The sequence below is a fragment of the Mchenga conophoros genome, linkage group LG23 (assembly GCF_057382185.1).
Source record: "Mchenga conophoros isolate Kocher_MC1m ecotype Shallow Benthic linkage group LG23, M_conophoros_male_GT1.1, whole genome shotgun sequence".
NCBI lineage: Eukaryota > Metazoa > Chordata > Actinopteri > Cichliformes > Cichlidae > Mchenga > Mchenga conophoros.
In genome coordinates, this window is record NC_140547.1 from 10,132,965 (window position 1) to 10,157,563 (window position 24,599).

General features: G+C 39.5%; 1 long non-coding RNA gene across 1 annotated transcript; it reads left to right on the forward strand.

Moving 5' to 3' along the window:
* Positions 1–22,951, forward strand: LOC146546704 (uncharacterized). Its single transcript, XR_014890793.1, has 3 exons — positions 1–606; positions 19,105–19,137; positions 22,260–22,951. It is a non-coding gene; the product is annotated as an uncharacterized LOC146546704 (long non-coding RNA).
* The last annotated feature ends 1,648 nt before the right edge of the window (positions 22,952–24,599 follow it).

The following is a 24,599-nucleotide window of genomic DNA, read 5'->3' on the forward strand; positions in this document are numbered from 1 at the left end:
CCATCGGCTTCCCGTGGCTGTCATGCGACCGGCTATTGAAGTTAATAATACAACAGCTTCTTGCCATTTTTTGGGTTTCTTTTTATCGCTGTGTAACTGAGTTCAATTGAAAGCCTGCGTGCGCTAGTACCTCTTGCCACAAGTTCCCAGAATCCTTTGCGGTTTTATCCCTGAATGACGTCACATTTTCAATCTTTATCCTGGTGGGCCGGTCTCTAGTCAAAATGCCCGGGCCGATTTTTTGTCCCAGTCCAGCCTTGTACTGAGGGCAGCTAACATAAGAGTTATGAGTTATAAGATATAATCTAAGTCGTAACATTGCTGTATGGAGCTGCAGATTTGGTTGCAGGTAAACATAGCTGGACTGGCCATCGGGCATACCGGGCATATGCCCGGTGACTTATTTTTTATTTTTTTTGTAATGGCATGAACAATGAGAGGTGGTGGATTGGCCAGATGCAGGTCGATGTGTAAAAATAACTCAGTTGTTTGGTGGTGTCTATGGTGGGGCTTCCACAGAGGCCAGCAGGTGGATGAGGGAAGGTGAGGCAGGAGGAGAGACCCGAGGCAGCCGCCGGTCCGAGTGTCAGGTGAACTGAACTTCAGGTAAGAAGTTATGACCTGCAGTCTATCTGGGTCAGATATATACCAAGTTTAGGTGGAGTTTATTTTCGTTGTGCTGACTTTTTACCGTCAGTTACAATAACTCGTACTGCGTTCTAGCCAGCTTGACAGAGTTTTTATACAGTACAGCTGGGTGGGTGCTATGATGTTACTGGTAGTGAACTTTATTTTATTCATAAGGTTAGTTAGTAGAGTTGCGAACGGCTCCTTAAAAAAGAAATGGAATAAAAACAACAGAATTTGAATGAAAACAACGGAATTAAAATGAAAAGAACAGAAATAGAATGAGAAGAATCGAATGTGAATGAAAAGGACAGATTTTGAATGAAAACAAAAGAATTAGAATGAAAAGAACAGAATTTGAATGGAAAGAACAGTATTTGAATGAAAGCAACGGAATTTAAAGGAAAAGATTGGAATTTAAATGAAAAGAACAGAATTTGAATGAAAAAAAGAATTAGAATCAAAAGAATGGAATTTGAATGAAAAGAAAAGCATTTGAATGAAAACAACAGAATTTGAATGAAAACAACGGAATTAGAATGAAAAGAAGAGAATTTGAATGAAAACAAAGGAATTAGAACGAAAGCACGGGAATTTGAATGAAAACAAAAGAATTAGAATGAAAAGAACAGAATTTGAATGAAAACAACAGTATTTGAATGAAAGCAACGGAATTAGAATGAAAAGGACAGAATTTGAAAACAAACAATAGAATTTGAATGAAAACAAAAGAATAAGAATGAAAAGAATGCAATTTGAATGAAAAGAATGCAATTTTAATGAAAACAAAAGCATTAGAATGAAAGCACGGGGAATTTGAATGAAAAAAACGAAATTAAAATGAAAAGAGGAGAATTAGAATGAGAAGAACAGCATTTGAATGAAAACAACAGAATTTGAATGAAAACAACGGAATTAGAATGAAAACAACAGAATTTGAATGAAAACAACAGAATTTGCATAAAAAGAGTAGAATTAGAATGAGAAGAACAGCATTTGAATAAAAATAACAGAATTTGAATGAAAACAACATAATTAGAATGAAAAGAAGAGAATTTGAATGAAAACAACGGAATTAGAATGAAAACAACCGAATTTGAATGACAAGAACGGAATTTGAATGAAAACAAAAAAAAATAGAATGAAAGCACCGGAATTTGAATGAAAACAACGGAATTAAAATGAAAAGAACAGAATTAGAATGAGAAGAATCGAATTTGAATGAAAACAAAAGAATGTGAATGAAAAGAACAGATTTTGAATGAAAACACAAGAATTAGAATGAAAAGAACAGAATTTGAATGGAAAGAACTGTATTTGGCAATAGCGGAACTACAGGGCTGTTTCGAGGTGACCGACTGGGAAACACTCTGTGAGCCTCACGCCGAGGACATCAATGGGCTTACTGAGTGTATCACAGACTACATAACTTTCTGCACCGACTCCATTGTTCCAGCTCAGACTGTTCATTGTTACCCAAATAACAAGCCGTGGGTGACTAAGGACATCAAAGCCCTCCTCAACAACAAGAAGAGGGCTTTCAGAGGGGGCAACAAAGAGGAGGTGAGGAAGATCCAGGTGTTACTAAAGGACAAGATCAGAGAGGCTAAGGACAATTACAGGAGGAAGCTGGAGTGGAAACTCCAGCAGAACAGCATGAGAGAGGTGTGGAGGGGCATGAAGACCATCACTGGATTCAGGCCAACCAACAGCAGGGGAGCTGAGGGAGGTGAGAATAGAGCCAATGAGTTGAATCTGTTTTTCAATAGATTCGACACCACAGTGTCTGCTCCCACCCCCACAACCTCACCTGCAGTCAGCCTGGAATCCAGAGCCACACCACTGTGCCAGCCTCTCTCTTCACATGTTGCCTCCTGTGAGATTCCTGACACCCCTCCCGCACCCATCACCTTCACTCAATACCAGGTTGAGATGCAAATGACTTCACTCAGGCAAGTCTGCTGGACCAGACGGAGTGAGTCCCCTTGTCCTCAAGACCTGTGCCCCCCAGCTGTGTGGAGTCTTTCATAAACTGTTTATGCTGAGTCTGAGTCTGCAGAGGGTCCCGGTGATGTGGAAGACATCATGCCTCGTCCCTGTACCAAAGACGCCTCGTCCCAGTGGCCCCCAGGATTACAGGCCCGTGGCACTGACCTCCCACATCATGAAGACCCTGGAAAGGCTCATCCTGGACCAGCTGCGACCCATAGTAAGACCACATCTGGATCCCCTTCAGTTCGCTTATCAGCCTCGTCTCGGAACAGAGGACGCCATCATCTACCTGCTCAATCGTGTCTACACCCATCTGGACCAGCCGGCGAGCACTGTGAGGGTCATGTTTTTTGACTTTTCCAGTGCTTTCAACACCATCAGGCCGACCCTCCTGGGTGATAAGTTAGCAGCGATGCAGGTGGATGCTTCTCTGGTGTCCTGGATTGTTGATTACCTGACAGGAAGACCACAATATGTACGTCTCCCACAGTGTGTGTCTGACAAGGTGATTAGCAACACAGGGGCACCACAGGGGACTGTCCTCTCCCCCTTCCTCTTCACCCTCTACACCACAGACTTCAGCCACTGCACAGAGACCTGCCATCTTCAGAAGTTTTCTGATGACTCTGCGGTGGTTGGATGCATCAGCAGGGATGATGAGACAGAGTACCGGGCTGTGGTCGACTCCTTTGTCACGTGGTGTGAGCAGAATCATCTGCAGCTCAACGTGGCAAAGACCAAGGAACTGATCGTGGACTTCAGGAAGACCAGGAAACACTTGACCCCTGTTTCAATCCAGGGGGTCAGTGTTGACATTGTGGAGGACTATAAATACCTTGGAGTACACATTGACAATAAACTGGACTGGGCTAAAAACACCACAGCACTTTACAGGAAGGGCCAGAGTCGTCTCTATTTTTTGAGGCGACTGAGGTCCTTCAACATCTGCCAGAAAATGCTGAGGATTTTCTATGAGTCTGTGGTGGCCAGTGCGATCCTCTATGCTGTTGCATGCTGGGGGAGCAGGCTGAGGGTCGCAGATGCCAACAGACTTAATAAACTGATCTGTAAGGCCAGCAATGTTGTGGGGATGGAGCTGGACTCCCTCAAGGTGGTGTCGGAGAGGCGGATGCTGTCCAAGATAAAGACAATGTTGGATAACACCTCCCACCCACTCCATGACATGTTGGTCAGTCACAGGAGCTCGTTCAGTGAGAGACTGAGATTACCGAAAAGCACCACTGAACGACACAGGAAATCATTCCTGCCTGTGGCCATCTCCCTGTACAACGCATCCACTTAACACACTGTTTGCTGCTACAACTACACATGTTTCTTTTCCAAATATTTATTTATAAGTGACTTATGTATGTATGTATGTATATATATGTATATATTGTACTATTCTTAGTTAGCGTATTGTCTGTCTTGTCTTAATGTTGGTTTAAAATGGAGCACTGTAACAAAAAATAATTTCCCCCAGGGATCAATAAAGTATTCTGATTCTGATTCTGATTCTGATTTGAATGAAAACAACAGAATTAGAATCAAAAGAATGGAATTTGAATGAAAACAAAAGAATTTGAATGAAAGCACGGGAATTTGAATGAAAACAACGGAATTAGAATGAAAAGAACCTAATTTGAATGAAAACAACGGAATTGAAATGAAAAGAACAGAATTAGAATGAGAAGAATCGTATTTGAATGAAAACAACAGAATGTGAATGAAAAGGACAGATTTTGAATGAAAGCAACGGAATTTAAAGGAAAAGAATGGAATTTGAATGAAAAGAACGCAATTTGAATGAAAACAAAAGGGTTAGATTGAAAGCACGGGAATTTGAATGAAAACAACGGAATTAAAATGAAAAGAACAGTATTTGAATGAAAACAACGGAATTAAAATGAAAAGAGTAGAATTAGAATGAGAAGAACTGCATTTGAATAAAAACAACAGAATTTGAATGAAAACAACGGAATTAGAATGAAAAGAAGAGAATTTGAATGAAAACAACGGAATTAGAATGAAAACAATGGAATTTGAATGAAAAGAACGTAATTTGAATGAAAACAAAAAAAACTGGAATGAAAGCACCGGAATTTGAATGAAAACAACACAATTAAAATGAAAAGAACAGAATTAGAATGAGAAGAATCGAATTTGAATTTTAAGATTTTAAATGAAAACAAAAGAATTAGAATGAAAAGAACACAATTTGAGAACAAACAATAGAATTTGAATGAAAAGAACAGAATTTGAATGAAAGCAACAGAATTTAAAGGAAAAGAATGAAATTTGAATGAAAAGAACAGAATCTGTTACGAACTTGTATGTCCGTGTGTTTGTTTGTGCAGGTGCTGTGTTTTTGTCTATGTTAATTTAGCTGTGCCAGGGCCCTGTTCCGATTGGTGCGTGGACTTACTGCCCCGGTGTGATTGGATCCAGCTGGAGGACCCGCCCAATAAAAGGAGGCTGGAGTGCTACAGCGGGAGAGGTCCTCGCATTTCTCCTCATCACCCAGCAGTAGTCCTGTGGTAGCCGCTGGCTGCAGTATACGTGCGAAAATTGTGGAAGTGGAGTGGGTAGGGGTGAGCTGCCGTTTATTTTGATCACCCGTTTTCTCCTGTTTTTGAGTTGGTTAAGGAGGTCAGACTCTGTCTTTATTTTGACTTTATTTTGGTGAGGTCAGGGGTGCGGGATTTGTGTAGGTTTGTTTTGTTTATTGTTTTGGCCTTGGCTCACCCTGAAGTGTTGACACTCCCGTTTTGGTTCTCTTTATTCACCTTGTAAATAAATCACTTCACATCTAACGGATTTGTTGCGTGTGACTGCATGGGTCTTGGGGGGGGGAAGCGAGTGCCTCGCTCATGTTATGGCCTGGCCCTAGACGGGTCGTAACATGAATTGGGGGCTCGTCCTCTGCCTTTTCCTGTGGGTTTTTGCGTGTGTTTGGTCTGTTGGCGGTTTTCTTGGGTGTGGGGGTGGTAGGTGTGTGGAATTATGGAGTTTTCTTTGGATGATTTTGTTACTTCGCCTTCGTGGGATAGAATTGTGAAGTGCAGGAAAGCGGATTTGCTTATCATTGCTAGTTGTTATGATGTTCAAGTGTCCTATGGTGCCCGCAAAGCGGTGGTTAGGGACGCTTTGTGTGCAGAGTTGGTGGAGCGAGGCGTTCTTCCTGCCCCGCAGGCAGCTGTAGAGCAGCCTGATGGCGGGGGTGTGAAGGTGGCTCCGGAGGCTGAGCCGGGGTCGGATGCCAAAGGGCCTGTTAACGTGCTACCAGCCGAGGCGGACTCTGATGCGGCTGAGGCGGGCTCTGACACAGCCGAGGCGAAGCCTGAAGCAGCTGAGTCTGGTACGGCCGGGGAACCCCTGGCGGGGCGGTCTACGGAAGATCTCCGTTTGACCCTCTGTATTAGGGAGGTGGAAGCCCGTGCTAAAGAGCTTGAGGTACAAGCAATGCACCTCCGTGTCAGAGCTTTGGAGCTGGAGCGAAAGCCCTCCACATCTGCCTCTAGCCATCCTAGTACGTCCACCGCGGTCCCGACAGGTTTTGACATCACCAAACACGTTAAACTGGTTCCCCCGTTTCGTGAGGCCGAAGTGGATTCCTATTTTAACGCTTTTGAGCGTATAGCGGCCGCGTTAAGTTGGCCGAAGGAATTTTGGCCGCTGCTGTTACAATGCAAATTGGTTGGCAAAGCCCAGGAGGTGTGTACCAGTTTATCAATTGAAGATAGCCTGGATTATGACGTCATGAAGAAGACTGTGTTGCAGGCATATGAGCTCGTCCCAGAAGCCTACCGTCAAAAATTTAGGAAGTGTGAAAAAACCGCCAATCAGACATTTGTGGAGTTTGCCCGTGAGAAAAGTCGCCTGTTTGAACGATGGTTGCAGGCCAGTAAAGCACAGGATTTCGAGGGGCTGAAAGAGCTTCTTTTGTTAGAGGAATTCAAAAAATGTTTGCCGGACCAAGTAGTTATTTATCTGAATGAGCAAAAGGTGCCCTCACTTGCTAAAGCGGCAGTGATGGCTGATGAGTTTACTCTCACCCACAAAACTATATTTTCAGCCGCTGTCTCACAGAATATTAGGGTGGGACAGGAAAGGAAGATAAAGTCACCAAAGATAGGACTGAAAGATAGACAGGAGGATGGTGTTAATCGCGACTGTTTTTATTGTCGCGGACCCGGACATCTAATCGCTGTCTGTCCTGCGCTCCGGAGGAAAGAGCAGCGCAAAGGCTCTAGAAATCCAGCGGGCGTAGGTCTCATCAAAGTTGTCCCTTTGCCTAAATCGCATTCCACTCTCACCCGTGATTTGCACCATGTGGATGCAGAAATAGAGCCACGTTTTAAACCGTTCATCACGAAAGGCTTTGTTTCTGTGACGGGAGAAGAGGGGGACAAAGTGCCTGTTACTATTCTTCGGGACACAGGTGCGCATCAGTCGTTTATGTTGGATAGTGTACTACCATTGTCAGATAAAACTGCTTGTGATTCGGATGTGTTGGTTTGGGGAATTAAGATGAGCGTTCTTCGGGCGCCGTTACACAAAGTCCATTTACATTCGCCCGTGAAAACGGGGCATGTCAAAGTTGCGGTGAGTTCCCAGTTGCCGATTAAAGGGGTTTCGTTTATTTTAGGAAATGACTTGGCTGGTGGGACAGTTTTCCCACCGCCTGAAGTGGTGGAAACGCCTATTTCTTCTGTCACTGAGGTTGCCGCCCCTTTGTTAAATGTGTTTCCTGTTTGTGCAATCACTCGTGCGCAGTCACGCAAATTTGATGACGTTATGGATGTTGCTGACACGTTTATGGCGACGCCAGACGAGAGAATATCTCCCAGCCGTGAGAGTGACAGAACAAAAAGCGATGTGATGAAACTGATGCCAGAGCTGGATGAGAAATTGAATAGGGATGCATTGATAACCGCTCAGCAGAATGACTCATCACTGGCTACCTGTTTTCTATCTGCAGCTAAGAGTGCAGGAAGTGAATCACCCACTTCTTATTTTTTGCAAGATGGAGTTCTTATGAGGAGGTGGTCCTCTGACCGGTGTGGTTTGCCTGGTGCTACGCAGGTGGTGGTGCCGAAGCCACATCGAGGGCAGGTGCTTAGCTTAGCGCATGATGCCAGCATGGCTGGACATCTTGGGGTGAACAAAACATATCATCGGGTGTTGCGCAACTTCTTTTGGCCAGGGTTGAAAGCTGATGTGGTGGCATATTGCCGTACCTGTACCACATGTCAGATGGCGGGGAAACCTAACAGACCCATTCCACCTGCTCCGTTACATCCTATTCCAGTAATAGGTGAGCCGTTTGAAAAAGTAATATTGGATTGTGTGGGTCCCCTGCCAAAAACCAAATCCGGACACCAATACATACTTACAATAATGTGTTCAGCAACAAGGTACCCAGAGGCAATTCCACTACGCACGCTGAAAGCAAAACCGGTGCTAAAAGCACTACTTAAATTTTTCTCTACTTTCGGGCTTCCAAAGGTTGTTCAAACAGACCAAGGAACGAATTTCACCTCAAAAATGTTTGCACAGGTTGTGGAGGAGTTGCACATAAAACATGTAAAATCCAGTCCATACCACCCGGAAAGTCAAGGTGCTCTGGAAAGATTCCATCAAACCCTCAAAGCTATGCTGCGCAAGTTCTGCGCGGGGTCGGATAGAGAATGGGATGAGGGTCTGCCGTTATTGTTGTTTGCAGTCAGAGAAACCACTCAGGAATCCTTGGGATTCAGTCCGATGGATCTGGTGTTTGGACACGTGGTCCGCGGTCCCCTCCGCCTTCTGAAGGAGAGGTGGTTGTCAGAAACTTCTGAAACTCAGCATAATGTTCTGGATTATGTTAGCGGACTTCGGGAAAAGCTTCACCTTGCATGTCAGTTAGCTCGAGAGAATCTGTCACATACGCAAGCTAAAATGAAAACTCGCTATGATAAAAAAGCTGTTTGCAGAAGTTTTCAGCCGGGAGAGAAAGTGTTGGTGTTGTTGCCTGTGGTAGGGTCCAGCTTATCAGCTCAGTTCGCTGGCCCATATGTGGTGGAACAAAAACTCAGTGACAACAACTATGTGATCCAGACCCCAGACCGCCGGAGAAAGTCTAGGGTTTGTCATATTAATCTGTTAAAATCGTTTCACTCGAGGAGTCCTTCGGGTGCGCCGTCTCCAGTGTGCGCCGCTAGTACTGTTTCTCCCTATGAACCCTCTGATGACGGGCTACTCCAGAAAAGTGAAGCGCTCGGTTGAAAAATTCGGAGATCTTAAATGATTTAGACACATATTTAGTCCACCTGTCTGAACCCGCTCGAGCTGACATCACTGATCTGATAGAAAAGAACTTATCACTTTTTTCTGATCACCCTCGTCAAACTGCGGTCCTGTGCCACGATATTGATGTGGAAGGACATAAACCGATTAAGCAACATGCTTACCGAGTGAACCCAGTGAAAAGGGCGATAATGCAGAAGGAAGTTGACTATCTCTTAGAACACGGTTTAGCCTTTCCGAGCGCCAGCGCATGGAGTTCGCCGTGTGTGCTAGTACCAAAATCCAACAACACTCCTCGGTTTTGTAATGATTACAGGAAAGTTAACGCTGTTACCAAACCTGATTCATTTCCTCTTCCTAGAATGGAGGATTGTATTGATAGAGTGGGATCGGCATCGTTTGTAACCAAACTTGATTTGTTAAAAGGTTACTGGCAAGTACCTTTAACTCCCCGAGCCTCTGAAATATCTGCTTTTGTTACACCGGACCATTTTCTCCAGTATACGGTTATGCCGTTTGGGTTGCGTAATGCACCCGCTACTTTCCAGCGCCTTATGGCCAAAGTACTGGCGGGCGTGAATAACTGCGATGCCTACCTGGACGATGTTGTCATTTACTCATCCACCTGGGGCCTGTTCTTCGTACCTCGCTAAGTAGGTTAGCCGGATTAGATTGTTGACGATTTCGCGTGATCCTGGATCAGTCGGTTCCCCGAAGCTCATCCGGGACTTGCTGTCATAGCAACAGAGCCGTAAGCGTAAACCTGCTCGGGAGCAGGTTTACTTTATGTAAACAGGATTAGATCGCGGCCACGCAGGTATGTCCGCTTCATTTATACGAAAGCAACAGCGATAAATAAATAACATCAATGTAACTGAAGATAATGCAGCACTTGATCCTTTTATTGATGTCACACAGATACATACAGGTCATTTCCTAAAAAAGGGAAATGTACTATTAACATTCTATTACATGTATGTGATTATTACAGATGTAATTCATATTTCAGAGTAGTAATTGTAAATTACTTCGTGTAATCAAGATGAGAGACCACGGCTATAAAAGCCAAGGTGGATTTGGGAAGCCTGTCGCAGCCATGTCCTGTCCGTTTACGCGAGCAACCCATTGCGGAAGGTGCAAGATTGATAAGGAGAGTCCTCAGAATTCAGCATATATTGCGGGACAGACAGGATCCTTTAGCTCAGCGCGACAGTGTGCTCATTGAGAGATATCGATTTTCCCGTGAGGGTATTATTTACTTAACCAACTTGTTGACGAGGGGGTGCAGGACCACCACCTGTCTTTTTTTCCTCTGCCCTTTTCTTGGTTGCTGTTATAAACAAACAAACAGATTATTTCAGGGTCTCTTTCCAAGAGACGAAAAGCAATATAAGTGATAAATATTACCATTCTGTAGAATATTCTTATATTTCACTTTTACTTGTTCCCATGTTCTAGTGGGTCCTGTTGTGGCTCTAATGTGAAAGAGGATATAATATAACAATATAATATAATGTAATATAATATTGGATAATATAGTGTGATATGATAAATCTACCCTACCGCCTACTGGTGTTGGCCAGAGGGGCCGATGGCGCGATATGGCAGCCTCGCTTCTGTCAGTCTGCCCCAGGGCAGCTGTGGCTACAACCGTAGCTGCCTCCACCAGTGTGTGAATGTGAGAGTGAATGAATAGTGGCATTGTAAAGCGCTTTGGGTGCCTTGAAAAGCGCTATATAAATCCAATATATTATTATTATTATTATTAAATTACTTACGAGTTTAATTTGTCAGCAACTTTCTGCCAGCCCTCTCTCCTTGCTTTTGCAGCCTTTGCAGTGTTCCCTTGCGTTCTGATTAAACTCTGAAACTCCTGAAATCCCTCACTCAGGAGTTCTTGCTCTGCTGCCGAAAGATACCGAGCCGAGCGCGCTCCTTCGACATTTTCGCCGACCAATCAGAGGGTTGCCGATCAATGTTTCTACTATCGATGCGTAGCCCCTTTTACGACACCCAGTGATGTCACATTACTGCGTCCAGCTGTAGTAATCGTCAACAGCAGGTGTGTTCGGGGAACCGGATTAGCGAGCTCACGGTTAGCGCGATGATTTGATCTTGGATGTGTCATTTGATCTTGGATGTAGTAAGCGACGTACGAAGAACGGGCCCCTGGTCTGACCACTTACAAACACTCTCTCTTGTTTTCAGCCGTTTTCAGGAGGCCTCGCTTACGTTGAACCTAGCCAAATGTGAATTTGGCAGAGCCACCGTCACATATCTGGGAAAACAGGTGGGTCAGGGACAGATACTGCCGGTGACCGCGAAAATACAGGCGATCGTTGAGTTTCCAGTCCCACAAACGAGAAGGGCGCTGCGCCGATTTCTAGGAATATGTGGTTATTATAGAGGGTTTTGTAAGAACTTTGCCACTGTCGTCGTTCCTCTCACCGATTTGATCAGTCCGAAGAAGCCTTTTGTGTGGACGCCTGTTTGTCAGACTGCTTTCGAGTCTGCGAAAGCATTACTGTGCAGTTCCCCTGTTCTTACGGCCCTGAAGTTTATGTCCCCTTTCAAGCTCGAGGTTGACGCTAGTGCGGTTGGTGCAGGAGCTGTCCTTATGCAGGAAGACCATTGCGGCGTGGATCGCCCAATTTGTTACTTCTCAAAAAAATTCAACAAACATCAGATGAATTACAGTACCATTGAAAAGGAAGCCCTTGCCTTGTTGTTAGCCCTACAGCATTTCGAGGTGTATATCGGATCCAGCTCTATCCCTGTTCAAGTGTTCACTGACCATAACCCATTGGTTTTTCTCTCCCAGATGCAGAACTCAAATCAGAGACTTATGCGTTGGTCCCTTCTCTTGCAAGACTTCAACCTGCAGATTAGGCATAAGAAAGGGACGGAAAATGTCATCGCGGACGCCCTGTCGAGAGCAATTTTGTAGTCTAGGATTAAACACTAGAAGGATTGTTTAATTCTTATGGAAGGGGGTGTTACGAACTTGTATGTCCGTGTGTTTGTTTGTGCAGGTGCTGTGTTTTTGTCTATGTTAATTTAGCTGTGCCAGGGCCCTGTTCCGATTGGTGCGTGGACTTACTGCCCCGGTGTGATTGGATCCAGCTGGAGGACCCGCCCAATAAAAGGAGGCTGGAGTGCTACAGCGGGAGAGGTCCTCGCATTTCTCCTCATCACCCAGCAGTAGTCCTGTGGTAGCCGCTGGCTGCAGTATACGTGCGAAAATTGTGGAAGTGGAGTGGGTAGGGGTGAGCTGCCGTTTATTTTGATCACCCGTTTTCTCCTGTTTTTGAGTTGGTTAAGGAGGTCAGACTCTGTCTTTATTTTGACTTTATTTTGGTGAGGTCAGGGGTGCGGGATTTGTGTAGGTTTGTTTTGTTTATTGTTTTGGCCTTGGCTCACCCTGAAGTGTTGACACTCCCGTTTTGGTTCTCTTTATTCACCTTGTAAATAAATCACTTCACATCTAACGGATTTGTTGCGTGTGACTGCATGGGTCTTGGGGGGGGGGAAGCGAGTGCCTCGCTCATGTTATGGCCTGGCCCTAGACGGGTCGTAACAATCAAAGAATGGAATTTGAATGAAAAGAACACAATTTGAATGAAAACAAAAGGGTTAGATTGAAAGCACGGGAATTTGAATGAAAACAACGGAATTAAAATGAAAAGAACAGTATTTGAATGAAAACTACAGAATTTGAATGAAAAGAACAGTATTTGAATGAAAACTACAGAATTTGAATGAAAAGAACAGTATTTGAATGAAAACAACGGAATTAAAATGAAAAGAGTAGAATTAGAATGAGAAGAACTGCATTTGAATAAAAACAACAGAATTTGAATGAAAACAACGGAATTAGAATGAAAAGAAGAGAATTTGAATGAAAACAACGGAATTAGAATGAAAAGAAGAGAATTTGAATGAAAAGAACGTAATTTGAATGAAAACAAAAAAAACTGGAATGAAAGCACCGGAATTTGAATGAAAACAACGCAATTAAAATGAAAAGAACAGAATTAGAATGAGAAGAATCGAATTTGAATTTTAAGATTTTAAATGAAAACAAAAGAATTAGAATGAAAAGAACACAATTTGAGAACAAACAATAGAATTTGAATGAAAAGAACAGAATTTGAATGAAAGCAACAGAATTTAAAGGAAAAGAATGAAATTTGAATGAAAAGAACAGAATTTGAATGAAAACAAAAGAATTGGAATCAAAAGAATGGAATTTGAATGAAAAGAATGCAATTTTAATGAAAACAAAAGCATTAGAATGAAAGCACGGGAATTTGAATGAAAACAACAGAATTGAAATGAAAACAAAAGAATTAGAATGAGAAGAACAGCATTTGAATGAAAATAACAGAATTTGAATGAAAACAAAGGCATTTGAATAAAAACAACAGAATTTGAATGAAAACAACGGAATTTGAATGAAAACAACAGAATTTGAATGAAAACAACGGAATTAGAATGAAAAGAACAGAATTAGAATGAAAAGAAAAGAATTAGAATATAAACACCGGAATTGGAATGAAAAGAACAGTATTTGAATGAAAGCAACGGAATTAGAATGAAAGCACCGGAATTTGAATGAAAACAACGGAATTAAAATGAAAAGAACAGAATTATAATGAGAAGAATCGAAGTTGAATGAAAACAACGGAATGTGAATGAAAAGAGCAAATTTTGAATGAAAACACAAGAATTAGAATGAAAGGAACAGAATTTGAATGAAAACAACAGAATTTGAATGAAAACAACGGAATTAGAATAAAAACAACAGAATTTGAATGAAAACAACAGAATTAGAATGAAAATAAAAGAATTTGAATGAAAAGAACAGAATTTGAATGAAAGCAACGGAATTTAAAGGAAAAGAATGGAATTTGAATGAAAAGAACAGAATCAAAGAATGGAATTTGAATGAAAAGAACGCAATTTGAATGAAAACAAAAGGGTTAGATTGAAAGCACGGGAATTTGAATGAAAACAACGGAATTAAAATGAAAAGAACAGTATTTGAATGAAAACTACAGAATTTGAATGAAAAGAACAGTATTTGAATGAAAACTACAGAATTTGAATGAAAAGAACAGTATTTGAATGGAAACAAAAAAAATAGAATGAAAGCACCGGAATTAGAATGAAAACAACGGAATTAAAATGAAAAGAACAGAATTTGAGAACAAACAATAGAATTTGAATGAAAACAATGGAATGTGAATGAAAAGAACAGATTTTGAATGAAAACAAAAGAATTAGAATGAAAAGAACAATTTGAATGAAAAGAACAGTATTTGAATGAAAACAATGGAATTTAAAGTAAAAGAATGGAATTTGAATGAAAAGAACAGAATTTGAATGAAAACAACGGAATTAAAATGAAAAGAACAGAATTAGAATGATTAGAACAGAATTTGAATGAAAACAAAAGAGTTTGAATAAAAAGAGTAGAATTAGAATGAGAAGAACAGCATTTGAATAAAAACAACCGAATTTGAATGAAAACAACAGAATTTGAATGAAAACAACGGAATTAGAATAAAAACAACAGAATTTGAATGAAAACAACAGAATTAGAATGAAAAGAAAAGAATTTGAATGAAAAGAACAGAATTTGAATGAAAGCAACGGAATTTAAAGGAAAAGAATGGAATTTGAATGAAAACAAAAGCATTAGAATGAAAGCACGGGAATTTGAATGAAAACAACGGAATTAAAATGAAATGAAAAGAATTAGAATGAGAAGAACAGCATTTGAATAAAAACAACAACGTTTGAATGAAAACAACGGAATTAGAATGAAAAGAAGAGAATTTGAATGAAAACAACAGAATTTGAATGAAAACAACAGAATTTGAATGAAAACAACAGAATTAGAATCAAAAGAATGGAATTTCAATGAAAAGAACGCAATTTGAATGAAAACAAAAGAATTAGAATGAAAGCACGGGAATTTGAATGAAAACAACGGAATTAGAATGAAAAGAACCTAATTTGAATGAAAACAAAGGAATTAGAATGAAAGCACGGGAATTTGAATGAAAACAACGGAATTAAAAATAAAAGAACAGCATTTGAATAAAAACAACAGAATTTGAATGAAAACAACGGAATTAGAATGAAAAGAAGAGAATTTGAATAAAAACAACAGAATTTGAATGAAAACAACGGAATTAGAATGAAAAGGAGAGAATTTGAATGAAAACAACGGAATTAGAATAAAAACAACAGAATTTGAATGAAAACAACAGAATTAGAATGAAAAGAAAAGAATTTGAATGAAAAGAACAGAATTTGAATGAAAACAAAAGGGTTAGATTGAAAGCACGGGAATTTGAATGAAAACAACGGAATTAAAATGAAAAGAACAGCATTTGAATAAAAACAAAAGAATTTGAATGAAAACAACGGAATTAGAATGAAAACAACAGAATTTGAATGAAAACAACAGAATTAGAATCAAAAGAATGGAATTTCAATGAAAAGAACGCAATTTGAATGAAAACAAAAGAATTAGAATGAAAGCACGGGAATTTGAATGAAAAAAACGAAATTAGAATGAAAAGAACCTAATTTGAATCAAAAGAATGGAATTTCAATGAAAAGAACACAATTTGAATGAAAACAAAAAAATTAGAATGAAAGCACCGGAATTTGAATGAAAACAACGGAATTGAAATGAAAAGAACAGAATTAGAATGAGAAGAATCATATTTGAATGAAAACAACAGAATGTGAATGAAAAGGACAGATTTTGAATGAAAACAAAAGAATTTGAATAAAAAGAGTAGAATTAGAATGAGAAGAAAAGCATTTGAAAGTAAACAACAGAATTAGAATGAAAACAATAGAATTTGAAGGAAATGAATAGAATTTGAATAAAAGCAACAGAATTTGAACGAAAACAACAGAACCTGAGTGAAAACAACGGAATTAGAATGAAAAGAAGAGAATTTGAATGAAAACAACGGAATTAGAATGAAAACAATGGAATTTGAATGAAAACCAAAAAAATAGAATGAAAGCACCGGAATTTGAATGAAAACAACGGAATTAAAATGAAAAGAACAGAATTTGAGAACAAACAATAGAATTTGAATGAAAACAATGGAATGTGAATGAAAAGAACAGATTTTGAATGAAAACAAAAGAATTAGAATGAAAAGAACAATTTGAATGAAAAGAACAGTATTTGAATGAAAACAATGGAATTTAAAGGAAAAGAATGGAATTTGAATGAAAAGAACAGAATTTGAATGAAAACAATGGAATTTAAAGGAAAAGAATGGAATTAGAATGAAAAGAACAGAATTTGAATGAAAACAACGGAATTAAAATGAAAAGAACAGAATTAGAATGATTAGAACAGAATTTGAATGAAAACAAAAGAATTTGAATAAAAAGAGTAGAATTAGAATGAGAAGAACAGCATTTGAATAAAAACAACAGAATTTGAATGAAAACAACAGAATTTGAATGAAAACAACAGAATTAGAATGAAAAGAAAAGAATTTGAATGAAAAGAACAGAATTTGAATGAAAGCAACGGAATTTAAAGGAAAAGAATGGAATTTGAATGAAAAGAACAGAATCAAAGAATGGAATTTGAATGAAAAGAACGCAATTTGAATGAAAACAAAAGGGTTAGATTGAAAGCACGGGAATTTGAATGAAAACAACGGAATTAAAATGAAAAGAACAGTATTTGAATGAAAACTACAGAATTTGAATGAAAAGAACAGTATTTGAATGAAAACAACGGAATTAAAATGAAAAGAGTAGAATTAGAATGAGAAGAACTGCATTTGAATAAAAACAACAGAATTTGAATGAAAACAACGGAATTAGAATGAAAAGAAGAGAATTTGAATGAAAAGAACAGAATTTGAATGAAAGCAACGGAATTTAAAGGAAAAGAATGGAATTTGAATGAAAAGAACAGAATCAAAGAATGGAATTTGAATGAAAAGAACGCAATTTGAATGAAAACAAAAGGGTTAGATTGAAAGCACGGGAATTTGAATGAAAACAACGGAATTAAAATGAAAAGAACAGTATTTGAATGAAAACTACAGAATTTGAATGAAAAGAACAGTATTTGAATGAAAACAACGGAATTAAAATGAAAAGAGTAGAATTAGAATGAGAAGAACTGCATTTGAATAAAAACAACAGAATTTGAATGAAAACAACGGAATTAGAATGAAAAGAAGAGAATTTGAATGAAAACAACGGAATTAGAATGAAAACAATGGAATTTGAATGAAAACAATGGAATTTGAATGAAAAGAACGTAATTTGAATGAAAACAAAAAAAACTGGAATGAAAGCACCGGAATTTGAATGAAAACAACGCAATTAAAATGAAAAGAACAGAATTAGAATGAGAAGAATCGAATTTGAATTTTAAGATTTTAAATGAAAACAAAAGAATTAGAATGAAAAGAACACAATTTGAGAACAAACAATAGAATTTGAATGAAAAGAACAGAATTTGAATGAAAGCAACACAATTTAAAGGAAAAGAATGAAATTTGAATGAAAAGAATGCAATCTTAATGAAAACAAAAAGCATTAGAATGAAAGCACGGGAATTTGAATGAAAACAACAGAATTGAAATGAAAACAAAAGAATTAGAATGAGAAGAACAGCATTTGAATAAAAACAACAGAATTTGAATGAAAACAACGGAATTAGAATGAAAAGAAGAGAATTTGAATGAAAACAACAGAATTTGAATGAAAACAACAGAATTTGAATGAAAACAACGGAATTAGAATGAAAAGAAGAGAATTTGAATGAAAACAACAGAATTAGAATCAAAAGAATGGAATTTGAATGAAAAGAACGCAATTTGAATGAAAACAAAAGCATTAGAATGAAAGCACGGGAATTTGAATGAAAACAACGGAATTAAAATGAAATGAAAAGAATTAGAATGAGAAGAACAGCATTTGAATAAAAACAACAACGTTTGAATGAAAACAACGGAATTAGAATCAAAAGAATGGAATTTCAATGAAAAGAACGCCATTTGAATGAAAACAAAAGAATTAGAATGAAAGCACCGGAATTTGAATGAACAAAACGTAATTAAAATTAAAAGAACGGAATTAGAATAAGAAGAATCGAATTTGAATGAAAAGAACAGAATTTGAATGAAAAGAACAGTATTTGAATGAAAGCAACAGAATTAGAATGAAAAGAAAAGAATTTGAGAACAAACAATAGAATTTGAATGAAAAGAACAGAACTTGAATGAAAACAACAGATTTTGAAAGTAAACAACAGATTTTGAATGAAAACAATGGAATTTGAATGAAATGAACAGAATTTGAATAAAAGCAACAGAATTTGAATGAAAACAACAGAATTTGAATGAAAACAACGGAATTAGAATGAAAACAACAGAATTAGAATGAATACAACGGAATTTGAATGAAAAGAACGTAATTTGAATGAAAACAACGGAATTTGAATGAAAACAAAAAAAATAGAATGAAAGCACCGGAATTTGAATGAAAACAGCACCTTATCCATATCACAAGCAATGTTTGCCCTGGTTGATCAGCAGGGCAAATATTGCCAAGCATGGCGAATCCAGCCATGAATAGCATCAACTGCTATATCTTCACATGCATCTTCCATAGCTTGGGAAGGGGTATATGTGTGTGTGGATTTCGGTCATACACTTTCCATCTCCAGGCAGAAAAAGATTCCTTATAATGGGCTTGAGGAATGGAGAATATGGAGGGAGATAAACAACTAAAAAGTGTGGGTGGACAGTGAACCAGTTACCAACTCTGAAACAAACATGATACGTAATACAGACTTGGAGTGGTCACTATTGTGAAGCATAATCAGAGTATGCGTATGTACAGTACTGTAATTTATATACTGTTGAGAGTATGCATTAATTGTGGGATTGTATGGGACTTACTTCCACATGTATTGCAATTCATTGACTCTTTCTGAATTGCGTTCAAATGGCACCCTGTAGAGCTGGTTCATCCTCAGATTATTTCTGAGGACACGTTCCAGTGTTGATAAGCTGACCTTATCAGTATTTTGAAACATGTTGTTGTCTTTTATTATTTTTCTTTGTATTTGCTGTGCTGTTATGGCATTATTTTCTAGAAGCATGTTAATGATTTCATTCTCCTGTTCAGGAGACAGAAGACGTTCCCGACCACCTCGTGTTGGTAAGCTTTCAGCTCTGCAATACAAATAGTATACTGTAAAATACTATGAATAGGCCTACTATGTAGGAATATAATATAGGAATACATTTCCCAAATACATGACACATACTTTACTTTCACATTCTACAGAACAGTCCACAGGCAATACTGTGCTACAGTAAAGTACTCATTGAGTACTGTAAGATTTCTTACCTATTCTCACTTCAGAAAGTCTGGATGATGGATGCTACAGTGCACCTGATCAAATTTGGCTGTACACTTTGCCTCCCTTATTGTTAGACCATGGTTGACCACATGGCCAACCAAAGTGGCTTTGAGCTCATCGGAGATTACGTTCCTTGGCCTTCATCGTCCTTGTCCTCCTCCTCTTAGTCTCACTCCTCTGGTTAGCATCCATTCCTCCAAAACAGAAGAGTTCACCTGTTGCCCTTTTATATAGCTCTGATTTCTTAATTGCAATTATGTGTGAAAGGTGTTTACCCATTTGGGCAGTGCATTTATTCCATCATATAATGTGTTTTCTGGGTACACTGTGCTATTTCAGGGTTCAGAGATTGATAGCTCCGTGTCAGAGGACTGGCTATGAATTTCAGACGGATCAGGCCTTAACTTAACAAAAAAGTTATCAATAGTTCTTTTCATCTTTTCTTATTACCCACAGCTAAATCCACTTCTGTCAGGCCTAGACTGCTCACTAGGGCTGGGTATCGTCACTGATTTCTATAATCCATTTGATTCCGATTCACGAGGTCCTGATTCGATCCAATTTTGACAGTCAGACATATTATAATTCTGATCACTTATCAGTACTGATACATGTGAGACTTCATCAGAGGTGTGAGCATCACAGCAGATGCCTTTGTGTCAAAAGTAACTGAAGTTTTATTTCCTGTTTGGTGGTTGTTGAAATAGTTTTGTGAGCTTTATCGTTTTATTCAAGCAACTCACCTCTCTCTATCCACCTGCACGTTCAACTGGACCATGGCCAATCAGAGAGGTCCTGCCCTTGACTAGCTCTGATTGGTTTAGACCAGGGGCGGAGCGTGGGGGTGGCTTACTGGGCTTAAGCCTGGGTTGTTTTGTCAGAAGCCTGGGGTCTTTTGGAGTGTAATTTTTTCATAGTTAGATGCCTGGCTGACAACTGTATAAAACAAAAAGTACACACAATATTCGAAGCACATAGTGCACACTGTGGGAATTTACGACTGTGCGTGAATTCCCCCTGATATTGGTATGATCCGAGCTCAGGCACTAAGGACTGAGTGAGAGGGCGGGGCAGCTGCTGCCTGTGAGTGCGCTGTTGGAGAAACGGAGCCAGCCATACTAAGGAGCGCTTAAGTTTGACCAGGTACCAAAACAAATCATTCGTACCGTACAAATAATGTAAATATGACGGTGTATCACGAAAGATTGATATCAAACTGATCGCTTGACCCATATTACGTTACTTGCTCTTCAAGTGAATCAACAAATGGCAAAATGAAAAGCCGAACAACAACAATGCTGTTTCTTTAGAGAGTCTTAGCTTACATGCAAGGCTGGACTGGGACAAAAAATCGGCCCGGGCATTTTGACTAGAGACCGGCCCACCAGGATAAAGATTGAAAATGTGACGTCATTCAGGGATAAAACCGCAAAGGATTCTGGGAACTTGTGGCAAGAGGTACTAGCGCACGCAGGCTTTCAATTGAACTCAGTTACACAGCGATAAAAAGAAACCCAAAAAATGGCAAGAAGCTGTTGTATTATTAACTTCAATAGCCGGTCGCATGACAGCCACGGGAAGCCGATGGGTAAAGAGATCGTTTTTTTTTTTTTATCGGATTACGTCGTTGAAGAGAAATTTTTTAAGCCATGTTTCCGAAGTAAGAGCCGATGGATGGTCTGGATATACCAAATATAACGTCTCAGAACACTCCAGCTCACATGTTAGTCTGCTCCAAGCATTCCCACAAAGGTCAGAGTTTTTTAGTAGTTAATACGTCATTTTTCTTAACATAATTGGTGATATAGGTTACAAGCAAGTCTGGCGCTGAACAGAAATTGTCGCGCTATGCTCCTTTATTTATTGTGCATAAATAGTAAATTGTCCTGACACAATATTGTGTTTCGCTTCTGTTATTACCATGGTACATTGACAAAAACATATACTTTTATTCACAGGATAAAACAGTTGTTTTGTATCACTTATTGTCCATTGCGATTACAACATACAATATTATTGTCACTGCTACATTTCTGTAATGCTACTGTAACCGGTTTCTGCTTCATCCCGCTGCAACAGTTCGGCCCAAACAGACTCCTCGACTCTGCGTTGTGTAGTGTTTTAAAAAAGACAAGGAGTCTCTGATCGATCGTTGCCACTTTATTTCCTGAATGGAAACAACGGTGTATTATCAGTGCACAAGCTCGCCATACACCACTCCGCACAGCACACTCTCGTATGGCTACGGCAGACTGGCAGCGATTACTGCAGCAATATTACAATTTCTAATATACAATAAAATAACAGCAACAACAAATTATGTACCTGAATGGAAACAACGGTGTATTATCAGTGCACAGGCTCGCCACACACCACTCCGCACAGCACACTACGGCAGAACATCTCATTAGCATTCCGCTTTAGCATACAGTTTCACACATTACAGTTTTTTACAGACGCTAGGACACATTTCTCAATACTTAGGTCACTTTTGCAAAACTCTTCACACAATTCTCCTAACTGACCCTCAGCTTGGCAAAGCAGTTCATTCCACATTCAAAATGCACTACAACTACCAAAACACTTCATTCAGGTCTCAAATGAACACATTCCTCCAGAACACTAGCAAAGGTTGACAGCCGACAAACACACTTTGTCACCCACAAAACAATGACCTAAAAAACACTAACAACATGTAGCATTACACAGTGTTTTCCTGTGTAAAACAAGGACACAACTCTGTTTATAATTTCAATATATGTTACTGGAATGAATCAGACATCATGTATTTATGTTTATGTATTTTTATTTTTTTGCACTAAGTAATCCCAAAATACAAGAATTCGTATACACACCATCCACTGATACACATACAATAGTAATGCTAATCTACTCGGTCTTCTCCATTTGGCCACAGGTTCTCATCCACATCACATCTTATGTCATCTTGGGCAACACACCTAGGAAAGAATCTTCTGGCATGCCAGAATTGAAGGAGTTGAAAAATTGAAGGAGTAACAACTGTGTAGATGTTCATCCACAATGAGAATCAGCTGTGGCTGGTTAAACTGCATTGTTAGATTTAAAATATGTTTCAATAAAATATTGCCGTTGGATTTTGCTGTCTTTTCAAGTTTTGCATTGTGTTATTGTTTTGACCATGAGTTTAACAGTTTTGAAAACAGTATGTAAGCACATGCAAAATGTCCTGTCCGTACAAAGGTTTTTGGCAGTTGTTGTGTCTGAGTGAGAAGATGATTCATGTAATTTGAGAGATGTAGTCATTGAATGCATTTTGTGCCAAAACAATGATAACTGGTCCTCAGTTTAGCCCACATAGACTTCTGTTGTGCTCACTGTGTGAGGAGTTTTGCAAACGTGACCTAAGTATTGAGAAATGTGTCCTAGCGTCTGTAAAAAACTGTAATAAACAAATGAAAAGTACATAAAACTGGTGTTGGACATGTGTCCACTAAGCACTTATTACACTCGGTGCTCGTCAGCTAATCAAACATGTTTTATGTGTCTGTACTACTTAGCTATATTGTGTGCGGAACAATACAACTCACCTCTCGTATGGCTACGGCAGACTGGCAGCGATTACTGCAGCCAGCCTCACCTAACCAGCCACACTGAGAGCGGGGGGGGGCGCTGTTTCCCCATTACACTGATATTTGTGGCAAGTGGAATAATACCACAAACACTGTTACACTACCAGAAATTATTTCCACTACTAATTAATTACCGTTGAGCTCAAAGGTCCTATTAATAAACTGTTAATGAATGTGTATTTATGAAGACGATTTGTGAAACTGGTAAACTTATGATACGTACAATAGTCTTTCGTCCTACACGGTGCATTTCAAGGTCCTGCACCCATCCGTCGGTAAACTGTACCTGGGCTTGTTGCAGTGACCTGAAGTTACTAAACTTCATGAGTGTATGCACTCACTCCAAGAACCGTGTAATTATAAATCTGAGCGTGGTGAAAGTGGGCAGCACACTGACGTCTTTTGTCCACTCTGTGTGCTCGTAAGGGTCTGACCCTTTCACTCCTTTGATTTTTTCCTCGTATCTTTTCTTTGTCTTTTCGTCGAATCTGTCTTTGTACGGACCGGCATTGTTCTCCTTTTGTTTTGTACATTCCTTTTTTGTGCGGCAAAGAAAAAAAAAGAAGGTATTGGAACCGGAGAATGAACGTTTTGCGGTGCTGCAAATGCTTGCATTTGATGCGGTACTTGGATTGTTTTGCCACGAGTTCCCGGCATGCAATGCGCGAAAATCACGTGATTGCTAAACAAGGGGGAGGGTGCATCCAGCCTCCTCGGCTGTAATTGGTCCAGCCCAGAGTCGATCATGACCAATTGGCCAATCCAACACCTTTCATTATATATACCCTTCCTAAAAAAAAAAAAAAAAAAAAAAAAAATATCCATCGGCCCATAAAAACAAAAAATCGCCAGCGGCCCACCGGGCAAATGCCCGGTATGCCCGATGGCCAGTCCAGCTATGCCTCAGTAGCATACTGTCTGATATATTCCACGGCTGCAATAATTCTTTAAGTGTTATTCTTTCCTTGGGATTCTAATTTCACCGAAGTTTACTAAACTCAACAAACTTAATATTACTTACCGGGACATTTATTCTGTCCTCATTTTCTTTCACCGAAAAATTGTTTCCTGCGGTGCCGTCTTTCGTGCTTGGCTCTCCTACCTTTGCTAACGTGATGCACATAGCGCAGAAACCGATGCTACATTCACTTACACTCGGATATCTGAGCTTCACCGTAAAAACATAATCGTACATTTGATATTTGATTGAATTTTATTGTTTTGCCTTTGGGGTGGCACCTGGGGTGGCCAGTCTGGTTGGGGGGTGGGGGGGTGGCCTGTGCCCCCCCCAGGCCACCCCGCTGGACACGCCACTGAGCAAAGACTAAAAGGGAAAAAAAAAAAGAAACAGGGCAGGGTTCGGTGGTTGAATCATCCGTCCCCACCAATGCCAAAACCAAATCTACGCCCTTGCCCTCACTACACACTTTATACACTTTTCTCAGACAGGCATGACCATTTTCACACTCTTCTCTCTTGTTTAAACACCCTCAAAGGTGAAACCTTAGTAGAAAAATAAGTCCAGTATTATAGAATGAAACCAAAGGCACCCACAGTTGCCTTTGACGGTGCAAAACGTTTCATCGACATTGTTGTGTTTGTTGGGGAGAAAACAAACATACAATAATGCACTTCAGAGCCACACT